Source organism: Salvia miltiorrhiza, chromosome 1 (genome assembly GCF_028751815.1).
Source record: "Salvia miltiorrhiza cultivar Shanhuang (shh) chromosome 1, IMPLAD_Smil_shh, whole genome shotgun sequence".
NCBI classification, from domain to species: Eukaryota; Viridiplantae; Streptophyta; class Magnoliopsida; order Lamiales; family Lamiaceae; genus Salvia; species Salvia miltiorrhiza.
The window spans coordinates 5,744,667-5,766,154 of NC_080387.1; the positions used below are offsets into that span (position 1 = coordinate 5,744,667).

Consider the following 21,488-nt stretch of genomic DNA (forward strand, 5'->3'; position numbering starts at 1 on the left):
TCACCGCGCGGACGCCGCTGGCGCCGAAAACTCAGCGGGCTACCCGGCGGTCGCCGCCCGGTCGCCGACTCCTTCACAAATTTCCTTCTTCATGCGGCGGTCGCCGCCCGGTCGCCGCAGGGTCGCCGCTGTTTCGCTGCTGCGCGCGACTTTCTTGTTTTGGTCATAACTTTCTCCTCCGAACTCTGATTTATGATCCGTTTGCGGTCACGAACTCGTATTGAGACGATCTACAACATCTATTTCAGCTAAGTTTTCCAAATTCGAACTCAATAAACCTGAACTTTCCTTCAAAGTTCGAGTAAGAATCATGTTTCAAATGATAAAGCAAATTAAGCACAAAACAATCATCCAACACTCAATTCCCTATAAAATTATCATCATATGAACATTAAAAACCATGGAAACATGAGTGTTATCACTTACGATTAAGAAAGAACCCTCCCACACTTGATTCTTTGCTTGTCCTCAAGCAAAATCACGACACAAAATGATAGATCACAAGAAAACTTCCTCACCATTCACATCTCCAACCAATCTAAGTCTCTTAGCCATTTACATTCCTCACGAGATGTTTATTGTTAATATTTTAAGAAGCAACAACCACATGATACAATTCATTTCGATCAGACCCGATTCTCTGCTAGAGGTGAATTTCCTAATGTGATTGCCTTTATAATCAAATCCCATTTTCCTTGAATATGATAAACTATCAAACCAAATATAATTTTATACATCTTTCTTTTCAAGGTGATGTTATTCCATTCTCAATAGATGGGCCAACTTTTGTGAGATCAACACTTTTGGAGGTAATCCAAAATGTTCTCACGTGGTTTTTGAAGGAATATTAAACTGAATTAATACTCTAATGCCCGATGATCGTTTCTTGGATTATTATTAATTTATCATACAACGATTAAATCCTAACATGCTCCTATGAATTTAACAGCTGCACATAGGTGTTAGGAAAACTTACTTGAGAATCGGATGCACAAGTTGTTGATGATCGTGTCGAAAGAATCTGACTCCAGTTCTGATCTTCTCGACTGTATCCCGCTCAATTCCCAACGTTGGATGGACAACGAGCTATGGAAATTCCTAAGACAGAATGCTCACCCACGTTTCCTGCGCCCCGCTCTGCTCTCAAAAACCCTAATTTTATCAGTGTGTTTCCCTGAGAGCTGACAACTGTATTTAATAGAGAATTAAATACGTATGGGGCGCTTATTTAGTGTGGGGGGCGATTTCTGGCTCTTCTAGGGCTAGGAGACATTGGGCCAGCCCAGGGACCAGATACAAGGAATAAAGATGGGCCTCAAATAAATTAATTTATCTATGGTCAGCCCAGACCATAATTAATTTATAAATATCAGTTCATTCCACTAGAGAACCGATACTGACTTACCCCTTTATTGCCGGCGATGAGTCGGGGCTTGTATTTAGACTTATTAAATCTCCGTATTTAAAATATCCGACATCCATTAATTAATTAGAGCTCTGACAGCTTAAATTAATTAATCTCTTAATAATTCCTTAAGCAGTACCACTCAAACTTTATTATTACGCCTGAACTTAATCAACCTGCAGGGTTTAGCGTAATAAACCTTATTGAGCTCCTTAAGGGGATGTCATTATCCTATACCGGATATGGGTACTAATACAGATAATCAAATATCATATATTAACCGCTATCACCCAAGATACAGAGTACTCGAGTTAGTATATAACTTTCACCCATAGTAAGTCAAAGTGATATACGAATTAACATATATATCTGAATACTTATCAGTATTAAGATCTTATAAGTCACCGAGATCTTGATTCTTCACTTAAGTCAGATAGAAGAATACATCTCAAACTGTGGTCCTATCAATACGTAATGACGTACCAGTATAGACAAGTAGCCAAGACAAACTACTTCCATCTATACTGCAGCCTAAACCAATAACTTGTCCTAGAGTTATTTCGGCTGTGATCATATTATATCTCTTAAGGTTATTCCAATTATATGGTCTTCTGTGATCTACAACACACCATATAATCTACTCATACAGAGATAAAGAACATACATATGCAATCATGAACACAATCAGATAGGAGATAAGAATAGTGAAAACAGGAATCATTGTATACAAGCATAAAGTTCTTGCTTTCAGTATACAAATCCAACAATCTCCCACTTATACTAAAGCAAAACTTTTAGTATACAATGTGTCTAAATACTAGCTATTACAAAAACTTCACTTCATCTCTCCCACTTATACTGAAAGTTTTTCTCTAAGTGGGTGGCATCAACCGCAATCCCATCCCTCGAGCATGCTTCTCATAGGTCTTTTGCGGTAAGCTTTTCGTGAAAGGATCAGCTAGGTTCTCCAATGTGTCAATCTTCTCAACTAGCACATCTCCTCTGTTTACGATTTCTCGTATGATGTGGTACTTTCTCTCTATGTGTTTGGACGCCTTGTGGCTCCTGGGTTCCTTAGAATTTGCCACTGCACACGAGTCATCACAATAAATTATGATACTCTTAGGCAAATTAGGGACCACTCCTAGATCCAAGAGGTAGTTCCGGAACCATACAGCCTCCTTAGCAGCTTCCGAAGCAGCTACATACTCGGCTTCCATGGTGGAGTCTGCAATGCACTTCTGCTTTGCACTCTGCCATGATACGGCTCCACCTCCCAAGGTAAACACATAACCAGAGGTAGATCTCTTCTCATCCCGGTCAGCCTGGAAATCCGAATCGGTGTAACCCAAAGGAAATAGACTGTCTAACTGGTAAACTAGCCTATAATCTCGAGTCCGTTTCAGGTACTTCAGAATATGCTTTACCGCAGTCCAGTGTCCTGGTCCAGGGTTCGACTGATATCTTGCAACCATGCCAACGACATAGCAAGTATCAGGTCTCGTGCATAGCATCGCATACATGAGGCTACCTACGGCGGAAGCATAGGGTATCTTTCTCATCTCCTCAACCTCACTAGGAGTCTTAGGACACATGTCCTTAGACAGAGGAATGCCATGTCTAAAAGGTAGCAAGCTTTTCTTGACATTTTGCATGCTAAAACGAGCAATCACATTATCAATGTAAGACGCTTGAGATAAGCTCAACATCCTTTTCTGGCGATCACGAACGACCTTGAACCCCAGGATGTACGCTGCATTTCCTAAGTCTTTCATTTGAAACTGTTCGGATAACCACTTCTTTATGTCTGATAATAGCTCAACATTGTTGCCAATGAGGAGGATATCATCTACATAAAGTGCAAGGAAAACCACGTCACCATTGGCATCTAAATGGTACACGCAACTTTCATTCTCACAACGAGTAAATCCATAGGATTTAATTACCTTGTCAAAACATTTGTTCCATGACCTCGAAGCTTGCTTAAGTCCAGAAATGGACTTCTTAAGCTTCCACACAAGATGCTCTTCGCCCTTCTTCACAAACCCTTCAGGTTGCTACATATAGATGTCCCTTCCTTCTTCAAGGAAACCGTTTAGGAAAGCGGTCTTGACATCCATTTGCCAAATCTCAAGGTTCATGTGGGCTGCTATGGCAAGGAGTATTCGGATAGACTTGAGCATGGCAACCGGCGAAAAGGTCTCATCATAATCTATACCCTGTTCCTGGGTATAACCTTTCGCCACCAGTCTAGCTTTAAAAGCTGCGACTTCGCCATCCGAATCTCTCTTTCTCTTGTATACCCACCTACTACCTATAGCTAAAAAGCCATCTGGTAGTTCGGTCTTCTCGTATACATCTATAGCACCCATGGATTCTATCTCAGAAACCATGGCTTCGTACCAAGAATCTGCATCTTGATCTTCCATCGCTTGTCTAAAGTTGTCAGGGTCGATATCCTTTTGTTCATCAACAGGGAGAAGATCCGAAGATTTTCCCAAGAACATAAATCGATCGGGTTGAACTATAACCCTCCCAATACGACGAAGCGGTGGTGGTACAGCTGTGACAATGGTTCGTGCAGTGTCTTGTGGTGCATTCACTTGCACACTTGGCTGGGGTAATGGAATCGCCTGTCCATTGCCTTCGATTTCTTGAAGGACAATCTCGGACTTAGACTTGTGATTATCTTCATAATCGTGTTCCAAGAATCGTGCGTTGGTACTAACAACCACTTTCTGATCCTTCGGATTATAAAAATAACCACCTTTCGTTTCCTTAGGGTATCCTATAAACAGCATTAGTTCGCATCTAGGCTCCAATTTCCTCGCTTCCTTGTCTAGCACGTATGCAGGACAACCCCATATCTTTATATGATTCAAGCTGGGCTTACGCCCTGACCATAACTCAATAGGAGTTTTAGGAACCGATTTGGACGGTACCCGATTCAGCAAATAAACCGCTGTTTCCAAGGCATATCCCCAAAACGAAATAGGCAATGATGCATAGCTCATCATAGATCGTACCATTTCCATAAGAGTCCTGTTTCTTCTCTCTGCTACACCGTTCTGTTGGGGAGTACCCGGTGCAGTCAATTGGGATCTAATCCCAGAATCTGACAAATATTGCAAAAACTCGTTCCCGAGGTATTCGCCACCGCGATCAGACCGCAATGACTTGATAGATTTACCCGTTCTCTTCTCCACCTCCGCCTTGAATTCTTTGAATTTCTCAAAGCATTCAGACTTGTGTTGAAGTAAGTAAATGTATCCATATCTTGAGTAATCGTCAATGAAAGTGACAAAATACTCATACCCTCCACGAGCTCTAGTGGACATCGGTCCACACAAGTCAGAGTGAATCAATTCTAACACATGCGAGGCCCTATTCCCCTTTGCCTTAAAAGGCCTTACCGTCATCTTTCCCTCTATACAGGATTCGCAGGTTCTAAATGGAACCGATTGAAAGTCTTTCAAGATTCCATTTGAAACGAGCCTTTGGATCCTATTTAGATTGATGTGGCCTAATCTTAGGTGCCAAGTATGTGTATATTGTTCATGAGAATAATACTTCCTCTTATTCGGATTTGGAAGGATTTGTGATGTAGATGCAACATGGACAGAGTTGTTAATTGGACATGTAATAGTATAGAGAGAGTTGTTCAAAATTCCAAAACAAATAGTCTTGTTATCTCTCATGATAGAGACACCCCTATCAAAAGTAACAGAATATCCATTCAAAAACAATTTTGAAACAGAAATTATGTTCCGCCGAAACTCCGGCACATACAAAATATCCCTCAAAACTAAAATGTCATCACCAAAACATAAAGATAAATCTCCAATTGCAACAGCTGCGACCTTCGACGCAGTTGCCCATGGAGATGGTGATCTCATCACTTGCCAGTTCCCTTGTCGGCTTAAAGCCCTGCAAGGTGTAACAAACATGGTCAGTTGCCCCCGTATCCACTACCCATGAATGAGTAGAAAACAAAGCTAAACATGTTTCAGTTACTAAAACTTGTGACGTACCTTCTCCCTTTGCCTTGAACACTGGACAATCTTTCTTCCAATGCCCAACCTTGCCGCACTTGAAGCACTTTCCCTTGGCCGTTGGCTTCTTCACGCCGCCGGTAGGGCCATCTACTTTGGCTTTACCGCTCCCACTAGCCTCACGGTCATGCTTGCCCTTTGGACCTTTCCACTTCTTTTTCCCGCCTTTCGACGAAGAAGCAGATCCCTTGGCAGCAACAAGGACCTCTTTCCCACGGCCCATCACTCCCTCTGCCGCAACTAGAGCATTCAACAACTCATTAAGAGTGTAGTTGACTTTGCTCATAACGACATTGAGACAGAAGTTCTCATAGGCTTTGGGGAGAGTATTGAGGATGATATCGACCTTGGCTTCGCCTTCGATACCCCCTCCTAGCAGATCAAGCCTGTCAAACAAATTTGTCATATGCATGACATGATCGTGCACAGGACTGCCCTCGCTCATCTTACAAGATAAGATTTCTCTCATCAAGTTAAAGCGAGCAGACCTCTCGGACTCCCCATAAACCTCCTTGAGGTTTAACATGATGTTAGCCGCGTCATCCATGACCTGATGCTGGAGTTGCAAAGTTTGTGACATAGTCATCATAATATAGCACTTGGCCATATTATTCGACTTGTGCCACCTTTTATGCGCCTCTCGTTCTGCATCAGTCGACTCATCAGTTAAGGCTGCGGGACGTGGAGTGGTAAGCACAAAACTGTGCTCATCAGCGTCAAGAATGTACATAATATGGCGTTTCCATTCGGTATAATTAGGACCGATGAGAGGATTGTTTGCTAGAATGTTAATTATCGGAGACATAGACATATCTGAAAGTAAACAAATAAACATGTAAGAACATGAAGCACATAATTCGTAACAATAATATTGTAACCTTTTGATAAAACAATATTAATGAAACCTCCAACGGCTCAAAGAATCCCATGTGCAAGCCACGTTGGGTGGACGTTTACACACGAACTCCTTAACCAGACTATTTACCTAGTGTCGCAGCCCGAAAACCCGACACTAGTAATAGTGGGGTACGAGTATCGATACGACTATTTTTAAAGAATAAAAGATAAGAAGAACTAGGTGAACGTCATGCGGAAGCTCACGTAAAAGCATGCTAAGGAAAAACTTCATAAAATTAGCCCAAGGGTAAAATCGTCAACATTGTCATAACTTTTTAATTATTAGGAATTTCACGAACAAAAACAAAACGCGTATAGTTCATTTTTCATAAGGAAGCATAATTTGCAGAGTATCGCAGCAAAAGGCGAACCGATTATATGTATGAAGACACATAACCGTGAGTGTATTGCTTGATCTCAAAAGAAACTAAGTAATTCAAACATCAAGACTCTATTATCATAGAGGCAAAATAGTAATTTAATTTACATCATTTGAAACTCTCCCCCATCAGCACCAGTCCAATCTCACTCCCAGCTTAGCCTGCACATTTAGAAATACATGCAGGGCGTGAGTACATAATACTCAGTGGGCAAATGCCGAAAAAACAAAAAAAGATGCTCTTAGAGCTATAGGTTTGAAACTTGCCACATCTCAGCAACACACAGAAATAAATTAGTATTAAAAGAATCTGTGCATGCAGTTTTCATAATTAACATCATAAATAAGTGTCTGCAGACAAAGTATACGTCATGTATGTACCGCATCTACAACTCATCATCATAATTAAGGTACTGAGAAGTAGGCCTCCCTCTCAAGTACCGTGACCGGCCGACCCGAAGACGGCTCACAGTCACCTCTGTGCACAAAATCCCGCTTGTGGCAGGACCGAATTCGTCTCATCAGTAGAGGGTAACACACAAGCTCAACATCAAAAATTGGCAAGTCAAACAGTTCTCAAATATCATTTATCTCAAAACATTTGTTAATCTCATAACATCATTATATCATTAAATCATTTTAGAAAGCTCGGATAATATTTGTATACTCAAAATATTGCCCACCTGAAGTCCTTCGCTTATTCTGGAAAGAAATCAGGCAACTTACTTCTTCGTCTCGCTCGGGCCTTCATATGTCATCATCACATCGTCATCGTCATCGAAGGTTCATGTGATAAAACAAACCTTAGTCAGAAACTCAAATTCTAAATCCAATCTCTTCTTTACTCTAACTTCTCACTCAACGTCTATTTACCCGTTAAAACTCAATCCCTAGGTATACTTGGCTTCTAAGGATTCACACGTCCAATTTTCGACTTAACTCTCAACTCGACTCAAACTCATAGCAAACAAGCACATAAACAAGTATAAGCACTTAAGCATATTAAAAACACACATAGACAAGTCGAAAACAAGCTTTACTCTGCACTGACTCAACTTTAAAACCTCACCAGACTCTGTACAGAACTCTTCTGGGGTCGTACCTCATACCAAAAGAAACCTCTTCGAGTCTGGTTTCATGTAAAAAAAAGTAGGATCAAAAACTCCAAGTATTTTAGGAGATATGACTGTTTTACTACAGTCTACCATATTCGGCAGTTTTTAGCAACCGAAAAGTTTGATTTTTGAAAAATAGTAAACGTTGTCAAAACGGTCTGAAATTTTGTGGGTACTTAGCTAGGACACTCAAGTCTCAACCATAAACATTTGGGTTCCATAATGCTAAGGAAAGCTACTGGAAACGACGACTCTATTGGCTACTCACCGAACAATTCGGCAGAATGTAGCAGTTTTAGTATTACATTTTATAAAAATAGCAAACGAAGTCCAAATGACTTAAAATTTTACCGGTGTGCTCAAGACTCTCAAATATACCTACCATAAAAGTTTCAGGGCGTTTGGGTATCAAGAACCCCTCGAAAACAGTAGGTCAGTGTGTCGTGAAAAACGACTCCGAAACATACACACAAGCAAACATGCTCAACTCAACATTTACACAAAGCAAACACATCAAAACTCATTTTAAGCACTTAAAGCACTTAAAAACATCCAAATACATCAAAATACTCGTAATACTCAATCTCGACTCTTTTCTTTCATCATCCACTCAAATCTCATAGAAAACACTTCAACGAACATATCTAACAAATTCCTTTTCAATTTCATGCTCGAAATTTCTCAAATACTCAAATATGATCATTTACATCATATAACTCATTATTCTCATATTTACTCTCTTTTTATCATAAAAACTATATTTATTACATTTTTATGAAAATCCATGTATCAACATAAAACTCTTAGCAAAACATGGATAAAATTCTCATAATGATCATAGAGCAAATTGAACCTTATTTTATCAAGCATCAAACTCACCTCATATAAAAACTCAAAAATCATACAAACTAAACTAAGCCAAAATTTTATTTAGCCTACAATAGACTTAATCAAAAATACAAAGACACTACAATCATGCTTAAAAACATATATCCCAAGCAAAAACACTTAATAACACATAGACTAAAAAGTCCTAATTTTTACTAACTAACTCTTTGAAATTTTTACAAACACATACCAATCTTTAATCATCTCATAGATCTTTCATTTTTAACCAATTAATCTCACATCAAAACCATCAATTCACCAATAGGGGCATATATACACATATCCCTAATTTTAGCAAACTAACTTACATCAAAAACTCCAATTGACATTGTATACTTAAATTAATCCATCAATCATCATCATCTACACCTCATAGACTCATTTATATCATCAATTCATCATTTAACTCATTAACTCAAAAGTTACCATTTTTGGGGTAAACTAACTTCCATCAAAGTTTCACATCTCATGACACATATTTCACAACATATATCCAACATCAATATACATCACATAACTCTCATTTTTCACCCCCAAACAAGAAAAGAAAAAGAAAAATTTTGAAAGGGGTGAAGACCCTTTTTTTCGAAAATTTGGAAAAGAAAAGGGAGGGGTGATTTTCTTGCTCCTCTTTCAAAAATACACTCACACAACATCTTTCAAACAAGATTTTAGGGAAGACATGGTTACTTACCCAAGTTCTTACCAAAATCTACACTTTCTCACTCTACTTTGGAGCTTCTTCTTCAAGGATTCTCTTGATCAATTTAGGATAGATAGTGTTTATGGAAAGTTTTAGAGTGATGTGAGGTGTTTGGTAGTTTTGTTGGAAGCTTCGAAGGTTTGCTCTAATGGTGGAAAATGGTGGAAGTGTGAGGTGAAGAAGATGAGTGTATGTATGTGTGTTGGGCGAAAATTGTAGTGAGGGAGAGAGGGGTGGCCGAAAATTTAGTGAGGGAGAGAGAGGTTTGGCTTTTGCAAGATTGAATTTGATCTTGCATATCTTATGAAATATTTGGTAATTAATGGTCTTCTCTCTCTAATCTTTTCTCTTCTCTCTCTAATCTTTTCTCTCTCTCTCTCTAATCTCTCTCTAATCTCTACACTCTCATCTCTACTCTCTCATTCTCTATACTCTCAATCTCTACTCTCTCAATTCCATACTTAGCAAAATTGAGACATATAACATATGGTATGGGAAAATAAATAAAGTGTGAGAAGGGTGATTAAATAAAAATCACAAAACTATGGTAAAGTCACTCATTAATAAAATACCATAGTATAATTATTCATGTGACCAAAATAATGATCATAGCACTATTATTAGTGCACTCACTCAATCATAATATTCCTCTTCGTAGGAAAAATAATAATTTAAAAATATTATACCCGGAAAAATTTTCATAAACCGGCATCATTCGATTTCTCGATAAAAATAAACCATACTTGCTTTGGAAACTTAATCAAAATTCCAAATGCTAAGGTCTCGAATAAAAATCATAATAACTCGGTTACAGTGACACACATCACGAAAATCACATAATCAATCAGTCACGTAATTTCACATATGTCACATTAAAGCAGTCGGCAAACAAACAAACTAGACATCTCTCGGACCGACTCTTTTCATCAAGGTTCTCACTCTTTCTTCCTCGACTCTAGGTCAGACTCATTATACCTATTCTCTTTAATAGGTCAATCAAACTCTGATAACTCAGTATCTGGTAAATCTATTCCCGGTAATCGGAAATAAAATTAAAATCTCAACTCAATTCAATCAGCATCTCTATCTCTGCTCATTTCTCGAATCTCATCATTCTAACTCTATCCTCGGTTTAGTCACTCGTATCTCTATTTAAAAGACAATCTGTCTTATCTAATCAAAAAAAAAAAAAAAAGTCTCGCATCTCAACATCTCAGTTCTCTCAATAGTGTTAAGACACTATCTCACATCATAGGAAAAGTACGGGGTGTTACACCTAGTCATTTAATTTCCATCCATGTCAACTTAACCTTTTGACAAAGGAAATTAATAGTTGGCACCTTAACTAGACCATATCATCATCAAGAAGGGACTCCTTTGAGAGTTGTACATTGTACTTGATATGATATCTAAGCAATGACCACATTTTAACCTTAAAAATTAAATTCTCGAAATTAGCATACTCACTCGGACCATGCCGCTTTCAATTTAATTTTCTTGGTTATCTTATTTAATTCCATTCTCCAAAGTACTTGTGAAAATTACACAAGTAAGCCACGTTGGGTGGACGTTTACTGCATAACTCCCACTACTTCAATGGTTTAAATATTTTTTATAGAAACCTCTTCTGACAAACTTATGAAAAACAAATATGAAGTAAGCCACGTTGGGTGGACGTTTACTCACATTGCTAATCACTTTGTCTAGAGACCGCATGTGGAGGTCTAAAATAATTTTTAATTACTATAAAAATTACTCCCTCCGTCCCGCTATTCATGGCCTGTTTCTTTTCGGCACGGGAACTAAGGAGAGTTAAAGTAGATGGATAAATAGGATGACCCACATGTTTAAGAATGTTGTTAATATTACTAATTATTGTTGACTCAAAATTAAATATTGACTTGCAATAAATAAATAAATAAATTAATTAAATAATTTATTTATTTATCTAAAATTAATTTAATTAAATAAAAAACATGTTTATTTTTTTTGTTTCCTAAATGTTGAAACACTGCAGTGCAGAACAGTTTAAGAAAAAGAAATGATGACACAAGCATAAAAAATGGCGGCAAAGTACAAAATTTCCATAACACTTTTACTAAAAGTTCAAATTTCCCTCTAATATGTTCCCAAGGCTTCTATAAAAGCCTTTAATCGGCTGCTGCTGACAGTAGAAGTTTGAAATCTGAAAATTTACAAAAGCTATCAAAGCTGACAGTAGAAGTTTAAACTCTACAAAATAAGAAGGCCCGATCTAACTACGGCCGAGAGAAACACGATTGTGCAGTTTCTTCTTCACAACTCCAACAACGGGAAGCCAAAACGAGGGAAGATCCAAGAAGCTATCACCAAGTTTGGGTGCTCTCGACGGACCGTGAGTCGACTATGGGCTGCAGCAAGAAAACAATATGACAATGGTGAGCATATGAATTCAGTAAGCACAAAAATTCAAAAACCAAGAAGAAAAAGAGTGCAAATTGACTTAGAGCTCATATCAAGCTTGGAGTTGAGCAAGAAAAGCACAATTAGAAGGCTTGCTGTTGGAATAAATTGCAGTAAAAGCACAGTCGGGAGATGGGTTAACAAAGGTTTGATCAGAGCTCACACTAGTGCAATTAAACCTGACTTAACTGCTCCTAACAAGCTGTTACGTTTGAGATTCAGCCTCGAAGCCATCGAATATGATAGAATCCTCAAGATTCTTCAATTCAAAAGCATGCACAACACAGTGCATATCGATGAGAAGTGGTTTTACATAACCAAAACTTCTCAAAGGTTTTATTTAACCCCCGAGGAGGCTGAACCGCACAGAACTTGCAAATCGAAAAAATTCATCACAAAAGTGATGTTCATCTGCGCTGTGTGCAGACCCATCTTTGCACCAGATGGGAGTGTGTTGTTTGATGGTAAAATTGGGATTTTCCCATTCACAGAGATGGTTCCAGCACAAAGGAAGAGCAAGAACAGGGAGGGAGGCACTTTAGAGCAAAAACCGATTCAGTCCATAACAAAGGAAGTAATCAAAGACTTCATACTCAGGAAGGTATTCATTACATATGATTTATGTAAATTATTGTGACTGAATTATAACTTAATGCATTGAAATCATTTGAATGCAGATCATACCAGCCATCAAGCAAAAATGGCCAGCATTTGCTAGTAAAGTTATCTTTATTCAACAAGACAATGCACGACCACACATCAAAGACAATGATCCTCAATTTAGAGAGGCAGCAAGTGCAGATGGGTTTGATATAAGGATAGTAAATCAGCCTCCAAATTCTCCAGACACAAACATCAACGACTTAGGATGGTTTAGAGCCATTCAAAGCTTACAAAACGATACAGTTTGCAACAATGTGGATTCATTAGTGAAGGCAGTTGAGAAATCATTTGAAGAGTTATCTCCAACAACACTCAATAACGTCTTCTTAAGCTTACAAGGATGCATGGTGGAGATAATGAAGGTAAAGGGCCAGAATTCTTACAAAATTCCTCACATGAAGAAAGGGGCTCTAATTAGGGCTAATCAACTTCCATTGAATTTGGAAGTTCCAGCCGAGTTGGTAACGGAATGCATTTCCTACCTAATGGAACAGGGCATTGTTGATGGAATGTACCATCTAATGAATAAGTTAGGCATAGCAAACTACTCATTAGATGGCATTGAATACCTAATGAATAACTTAGGTATTCAACAGCCACCAATGCTATATTAGACTAGTATGTGAAGCTTTTTGTGAACCTCTATGCTTTTGCTAGATTAGACTAGTATGTGAAGTTATTTTGTGAACCTCTATGCTTTTGCTAGATTAGACTAGTATGTGAAGTTATTTTGTGAACCTCTATGTTTTTGCTAAGGCCAAACATGAATGAATATTTTGTTTTATCATCTCATACATGGACTAGTTTAATCATTGATGTATATTCACACACGGGCAGCAAACATGTAGCCACACAGGGCAGCAAACATGAAGCCACACAGGGCAGCAAACATGTAGCCACACAGGCAGCAAACATGAAGCCACACAGGGCAGCAAACATGTAGCCACACAGGCAGCAAACATGAAGCCACACACGGCCACAACTTAACAAAAGCAGAAGCAACACAAGACAGCAAGCAGAAGCCACACAGGGCCATAATATAAGGCACAACTCGGTAGCAAGCAGAAGCCACATAGGGCCATAACATAAGGCACAACTAGGCAGCAATTAGAAGCAACGCAAGGCAGCAATCAGAAGCCACACAGGGCCACTCAATAAGCCACACAGGGCCACAAATATAAGGCACAACTGGCAGCAAACATAAGCAACACAAGGCAGCAAGCAGATGCCACACAGGGCCACAACTACACAATAGGAGCAGCTAATTACATCTCATGCAAGAATCATAGATGTTAGAATCAATTTTCCACTAAGTGAGCATGTTTTTCATCACTTCAAAACCGAAAGTAACCCTATCTCCCTTAGTACATTCACATGCAAATATAGGTCAAAGTAAAAGGTGAGATCTCACCCGAAATAAGGCTGGCAATAGGTTCTTCAACATATTCATTTGAACTGGGGTATAACCCACCAGCTGAGAAGCCACACACGGTCCAACAGTAGCATTTCAGGCCACAACTTCATCCCACGATTCCTCACAGAGTAATTGACAAAGGGGATAGTCAGTACTATCATTCAAAATAGGAGATTCAGGGGTAATTATATCAGAGACCGATTTTCTCACAGGATTTTGGGGGCGGCTATAGATCGGAGCCCGTGGTGAAACAAGACATCTCCCATCTCCACAGAGACTCTCGATCTCACTGAAGCCGAGAGAGTCTTCCGCTGTTTCTGAAAATTCAGCCGAGAACGGGAAATCTACCTCCGGCGGCGATCCCCAATCGGAGCACGAGTCCTCGCTGTCCGGCACGTACTGTCCGCTCAGGTAAGCCTCCCACTTGGACTTCATCACGGCGGCAGAGAAGCGCCGTTCTAAGGGCAGCGTGCGGTGGCAGAGATTCGCCGATCTAAGGGTGGCGAAAGGGGCAGAGATTCGCAGAGAATCGGGAGATAGAGAGAGCAGTGATGAGCAATCGAGAGATAGAGAGAGCCGCGATTTAGGGTTTCAGAGGAAAGAGAAAAGATGGAATGTGCGGCGCAAGAGAGAGAGAGAGTGAAAAAGAGTGAACCGTCCGTCTTTTTCTTTTAGAGTGAAAAAGAGTGTAGTTAATTAGTATAGTTAATTACACCCTTATTATTTCCAAAATAAGAAACAGGCCATGAATATTGGGACAGTCCAAAAAGGAAAATAGGCCATGAATAATGGGACGGAGGGAGTATTAAACAGCTTAGTCTTTTTCTTTCAAAAGGTTTGTACATGCTCAAGCACATAAACCTAAACATGCTTCTCTAGAACGCAACATGTAAATCATGCTCGCAGAATTCTAAAACATGCTTAAGAAAACGATAAACCTACTATCATGCTTGTCTAAGCGCAGTTAATAAACAAATATTAACAAGCAAAGACGTGCAAAAGCAGGTAAAGAGCATAAGGGATTAACAACCACGACATGCAAAGAACATAATTAAAGAATTAGAATTCTTCGTGACCCATTCGTGGAAACCCAACTATTCTATTACATTTAAAATAGAAAAACAGGCCCAAAACTAAAACACGGCCCGAAAAACTTCAAGCCCGTCGTGGAATTAGGGTTTGGGCCCCCTAGGGTTCGAAAATCGCAGCTAAGGTTTGGAAACCCTAGCTGCCGCCGCCTTCTAACACAGCCACCGCACAGCGCCGCCCGGCAGCACGCGGCGACCCGGCGCTGCACCAGCTCCCTTCTAGCAGCCTCCAGCAGTAGCAGCTCGTCGGCGAACTCGGCGGCAGCAGACGGCAACAGCAACGACAGCAGCGGCAGTGCGCCGCCCGCCGGGCGCGCAGCGCGCAGGCGCAGCCCCGGGCGCGCACCTCCCCTGCTGGTGGCTTCCAGCCCTCGCCCAGCTCCTGCCCTCCTCGCCTTTCAGCGCACAAACAGACCAGAGAACAGCAGCGGCCGCGCGGTCGCTGACCTGGGCGCGCTGCGCGCGGTGTGCACGCACCCGCGCGCGCGCCGCCCCTCGGCGCCCGCAGCCCCTCGCTCTCGGTCGCCCTCGCCTCGCCACGATCCGGCAGCCTCGGTGACAACAGCACGCGGCAGCGTGGCAGCCTGACCAGGCGCGCGCAGCACACGGTGCCGAAGTGCCCGTGCGCGCGCGGCCCTCGGCGCCGGCAGCCCATGCTGCACCGTGCCCGTGACGTCCTCCTTACACCGTTCTTCGTCGTTGAATCGTTGTCATCTTCGTCTTGTTCCTCAGTTTTTACAGATTACAAAGGAAGAACAAATACAATTTGAAATCCTAATCTAACCACGGATTTTCTCGTGGTGAAAAACAATTACAACGTCAAAACGACGTATCCCACGAATCAACGAACCACGAAGAACAACAGCAGTTAAACAAACGCACATTATTAATCGTACATAAATTAATAATAGAGCCAAGAAATTAATCCTGGGCTCTGATACCAACTGAAGGAATATTAAACTGAATTAATACTCTAATGCCCGATGATCGTTTCTTGGATTATTATTAATTTATCATACAACGATTAAATCCTAACATGCTCCTATGAATTTAACAGCTGCACATAGGTGTTAGGAAAACTTACTTGAGAATCGGATGCACAAGTTGTTGATGATCGTGTCGAAAGAATCTGACTCCAGTTCTGATCTTCTCGACTGTATCCCGCTCAATTCCCAACGTTGGATGGACAACGAGCTATGGAAATTCCCAAGACAGAATGCTCACCCACGTTTCCTGCGCCCCGCTCTGCTCTCAAAAACCCTAATTTTATTAGTGTGTTTCCCTAAGAGCTGACAGCTGTATTTAATAGAGAATTAAATACGTATGGGGCGCTTATTTAGTGTTGGGGGCGATTTCTGGCTCTTCTAGGGCTAGGAGACATTGGGCCAGCCCAGGGACCAGATACAAGGAATAAAGATGGGCCTCAAATAAATTAATTTATCTATGGTCAACCCAGACCATAATTAATTTATAAATATCAGTTCATTCCACTAGAGAACCGATACTGACTTACCCTTTTATTGCCGGTGATGAGTCGGGGCTTATATTTAGACTTATTAAATCTCCGTATTTAAAATATCCGACATCCATTAATTAATTAGAGCTCTGACAGCTTAAATTAATTAATCTCTTAATAATTCCTTAAGCAGTACCACTCAAACTTTATTATTACGCCTGAACTTAATCAACCTGCAGGGTTTAGCGTAATAAACCTTATTGAGCTCCTTAAGGGGATGTCATTATCCTATACCGGATACGGGTACTAATACAGATAATCAAATATCATATATTAACCGCTATCACCCAAGATACAAAGTACTCGAGTTAGTATATAACTTTCACCCATAGTAAGTCAAAGTGATATACGAATTAACATATATATCTGAATACTTATTAGTATTAAGATCTTATAAGTCACCGAGATCTTGATTCTTCACTTAAGTCAGATAGAAGAATACATCTCAAACTGTGGTCCTATCAATACGTAATGACGTACCAGTATAGACAAGTAGCCAAGACAAACTACTTCCATCTATACTGCAGCCTAAACCAATAACTTGTCCTAGAGTTATTTCGGCTGTGATCATATTATATCTCTTAAGGTTATTCCAATTATATGGTCTTCTGTGATCTACAACACACCATATAATCTACTCATACAGAGATAAAGAACATACATATGCAATCATGAACACAATCAGATAGGAGATAAGAATAGTGAAAACAAGAATCATTGTATACAAACATAAAGTTCTTGCTTTCAGTATACAAATCCAACAGTTTTCCATGCTCATAACACTACCGTCAGAGGAACAGAGACCCAGAGCTATCAAAACTTCACAATAAACCAACATTCAAACTCAAGGGATAAGATCGTAGGCTATCACAATGAAAACACTCCCTCTAGCATCTACCGGATAAATCACGTCAAGAATAGCTCATAAGGGTGTTGCATCCAAAACATTAAACAACTTACATCAAGAGAGGAATATGCATAGCCTGAAAGACAAAGATAGCAACCAAGCCAACACAATTCATGAAATTTACTTGTGAATAAATCATCAAAGTGTGCATTATTACTTGAAGCCAAGCAACAATCAAGATAAAGGAGACCATTTGCCCCACACAAGAAAACCCAAAATCACAACAAAAAGGCACCCACAGGATCAACAAACACCCCCCCACACTTAAAATCTAGCACTGTCCTCAGTGCTCGCAAAAAGAGGGGTGAAAGAGAAAAACTTCCCTGAATATCGATTCAAGTTGTGAGCCCGTAGTTTCCCACGATGTCTGCCTATCTCTCATCCATAGAACCAACAATCTCCAACGCATCAACCTGCACCAAACAACAGAAGCAACAAAACACAAACACAAACAAAATGAAATAAAAACGAAAATAAGAAAAAGCAAGAAAACATGGGTTGCCTCCCATGCAGCGCTAGTTTTTAAGTCGCCAGCCCGACTAAGAGAACCCCTTAACCAAAATCCGATTGAAGCTCTAGCTGCCTTAACGCCCTTGTAAACACATCTTCTTGAATTGCAGCTGCGGGTCCTCCAAATGAGCGTTCCATGCTCATATCATGAGATGGTCTTCTATCCACACGTCCAAGGAGATCGAGTGACACAACCTCATCAAGCTTCTCTTCCAGTAGCAAGGCACACAGAAGGCCTTGCTCTTTATCATCTTCCTCTTGCAGCTTATCCAGGAATTCTTGCTCAATCTCACTTTCATCTTGCAAGTTAGCAAGAAATTCTTCCACGATCTCGTCCTCCTCCTATAGCTTATTAAGGAATTCCTGCACAATACAATCCTCATCCAAAGCATCAAAAGTTTCAACATAAGAGCAGTTTTGAATTAAGGAAGTTGGGGTAGTAGGTTTTTTATCAAAAGTTGAGAATGTTACAGCTCTACCTGCCCCTGCCATACTCACAGTTCCCGTACTCACATCGATGCGAGTATGGGTGGTGGCCATAAAAGGTCGGCCAAGCAGCACGAGATGCCCATTCTCGCCTCTAATCCCTTTTCCCATATCAAGGACAACAAAATCAGCCAAAACACTAATCCCCTTCACAACAACCTCAACATCCTCAACAAGGCCCCATGGGCTACTAATAGAGCCGTCAGCTAGCTCTATCTTCATATTTGTGCATTTAAGCTCTTTATTACCTAATTTCTCAAAAATATCAAGTGGCATCAAATTGACTGCCGCGCCCAAATCAAGCATTCCCAAAACCTTTTCAACCCCACCTAAACTAATATAAAAAATAAAGCCACCTAGATCTCCTTGCTTGGGTGGTGGTTGGTCTGGTGCAACAGTGACAGGTGGCAGTGGCTTACTGGGGCATTGGATAGCCTTGATTGCTTCCACGGTTTTGCTTCTCCATTTCCCCATAGTTATTGGGGTATTTTCCTTGACAACCGCCACGGCATGAGCTTGATGCGGATGTTCGTCTTGATTTGGAAACTTCCCAGTTGGTTATTGTTGCTGCAACTGATTCAAGGCCCCCATTAGTTGCTCAACTGTATTCTCGAGGTGCTTGATGGTAGTACTCTGAGCCTCCATCGCCTGTTTGCTAGCTTGCATGAAAGCTTGCATTTGATCCTCAAATAAGGGGCCTGGAGGTTGGTGCTGCTGAGGTGGGTAGAACTGCTGCTGGTTCTAATAACCCATAGGCTGCTGGAATTGACAGTATTGAGAACTCTGCCCGTGTCCTTGCATGTGACCCTGGGGTTGCCTACTCGAATACCCTTGTGCAGCAAAGACTTCTACTCCTCTTTCATAAGTACGCCCGCCCATCCTATGGCACTCGTTGGCTCCATGGCCATAATCACCACAAATGCCACAACTTTCAACAATGGGCTCACGGGCTGGAGGTGGTTCCACCTTACTCATTTTCAGCTGCTGCATCTCCCTCATGATCTCAGCAACCTGCTTCTACAGCTCATAGTTAGGTGCCACTGCACTAGCTTCAATTTTCCTTCCTCGGACTGACTTCTGTTGCGAGCTCTCGGCTAGGGTCTTAAAAATCTCCCTTAGCTCATCGGGAGTCTTCCTCGCAATGTTACCTCATGCCGTGCTATCCACCATAAATTGAGAAGTCTGCAGCAACCCGTCATAAAAGAGTTGCATCAACATCACTGGGGTTAACTGATGCTGCGGGCACTGGCGGAGGAGCTCCTAGAATCTCTCCCAAGCCTCATGAAGTGGCTCGTCGGCTCCTTGAACAAAGTTCATGATTTGAGTTCTAATCTCTTGTGTCTTGTGATTTGGGTAGAACTTCAACATAAACTTCTCACAGGCCTCTCCCCAGGTAGTGATAGAACTAGGCGGTAAGGAGAGAAGCCAAGTCCTTGCCCGATCCTTAAGTGCATACTAGAAACATTTAAGCTTCAGCTGATCTTTTGTGATCTCCAACAGTGGAAAAGTTTGCACTTGGGTGCAGAAGTCCCGGATAAACTTCAAGGCAGCCCATAGAAAAGAGGAAGCAGACTTGAGTCATTAGGTTTCAAGTTGTAGTTCCTCACTGCAGTGGGGAGCACAATAGCTGAGTTCGTGGCCTCTATGACAGGCCGAAAAAAATCCCCCATGTACTGTAAATTCCTTCCTGCCATCTTCTCAACTCCAACAAAAGAGACTCGGTACCCTCTCCTAGGCTTCAAGCACCTCGCGTGCACGGTGAGTGTTGTCAAGTAGAATGCCATATTCCTATTAAGACTTTAACTCCCTAGCAACACAACACTCAACAAAACAGATTAAACACACCGGTGGGAGAAAGAAGATAACCGAGCAAAAATAAAAATAAAATAAACACGGAAAACAAAGTAGCACAACCAAACGCCTAAAGCCTTCCCCGGCAACGGCGCCAAAAATTGACTAAACCCAAAACACCTAAGGGATTGACTCACAATCGTACGAGGTCGTCCTAGTGTAGTAAGCTAACCCAAGTCGTCTCTCAAGGAAGGCTAAACAGGGCTCTGATCATGCTACGCACAAAAAAAAAAAAAAACCTAAACACTCTAATCAAAAGATTGGGTCTGAGAATCTCTCTCCGGTTAACTAATTCATAATTAAAATAAAGCATATAAATTTACCTAGGCGAAAGATAGGAAGCAGGTAAAGAAAGCAAGAAGGCAAAATAAAGCTAGGGTTCTAAACTAGCAATCTAGAAAGCAATAATTAAATCAACAACCAAAGACAACGATTATGTAGGCGAGATAAAAGAACAAGCATCTAATCAAATTAATACTAAGCATGATTTTTCCTAAGGAACATGTAAATGAAAAGCGACATAAATTCAACTGAGTATTACTCTAACAAATCAACCAACGATCTAACTATACTAACTAGGCAATAAGATTAACAAAGCATAAATCAATGTTAAATATCATTATCAAAATGTGTTCAATTATCTAGGAAAACAGCAACCAAGAAAGCTTGTAGAATTCGATAAATCAATAGATAGAACTTACAATTGATTAAAGGAAACGACGATATAGCGTAATCCGAGAGTTTCTAATGTGTTTCTCCCTACCAAAACTCTAAGAAAATACAGTAAAAATGGAGCTGGAGGCTGGATGGGTCGAGAATGGGGGCAAAAACCCCTACAAAATGGGTTTTATACCCTAAAAACGTAACTGCCAGACCGCGCAGACGGCCATGGCCGCCGGACGGCGCCGCCGCCTATGCCCTTCGCAGAATGGGTACTACAATGCGCAGCGTTTTTGTTTTGGTCCGTTCTTCCTCGTTTCAAGTCGGATTTTAGATCCGTTTTCGCCTACGAACTCGTATCGAGACGAACTTCGATTATTTTGAGGACCATTCAACTAAATTCTGACTTTATTTTTGTCCACATATCAATCAATTTGAGCATAAAATCCTGAGACAACAAAATTAGCACAAAAGCTCAAATCAATCAACTCTTGAATGAAAGAGACCAAAAT

At 40.7% G+C, this 21,488-nt stretch overlaps 1 long non-coding RNA gene across 1 annotated transcript; it reads right to left on the bottom strand.

The window, feature by feature from the left end:
• Positions 1 to 6,602: 6,602 nt before the first annotated feature.
• On the bottom strand, positions 6,603 to 9,775 carry LOC131016088 (uncharacterized). The gene is made up of 3 exons (XR_009098846.1): positions 9,431 to 9,775; positions 7,417 to 7,478; positions 6,603 to 6,895 (listed from the first exon to the last, which is right to left on the bottom strand). It is a non-coding gene; the product is annotated as an uncharacterized LOC131016088 (long non-coding RNA).
• Positions 9,776 to 21,488: the final 11,713 nt, after the last annotated feature.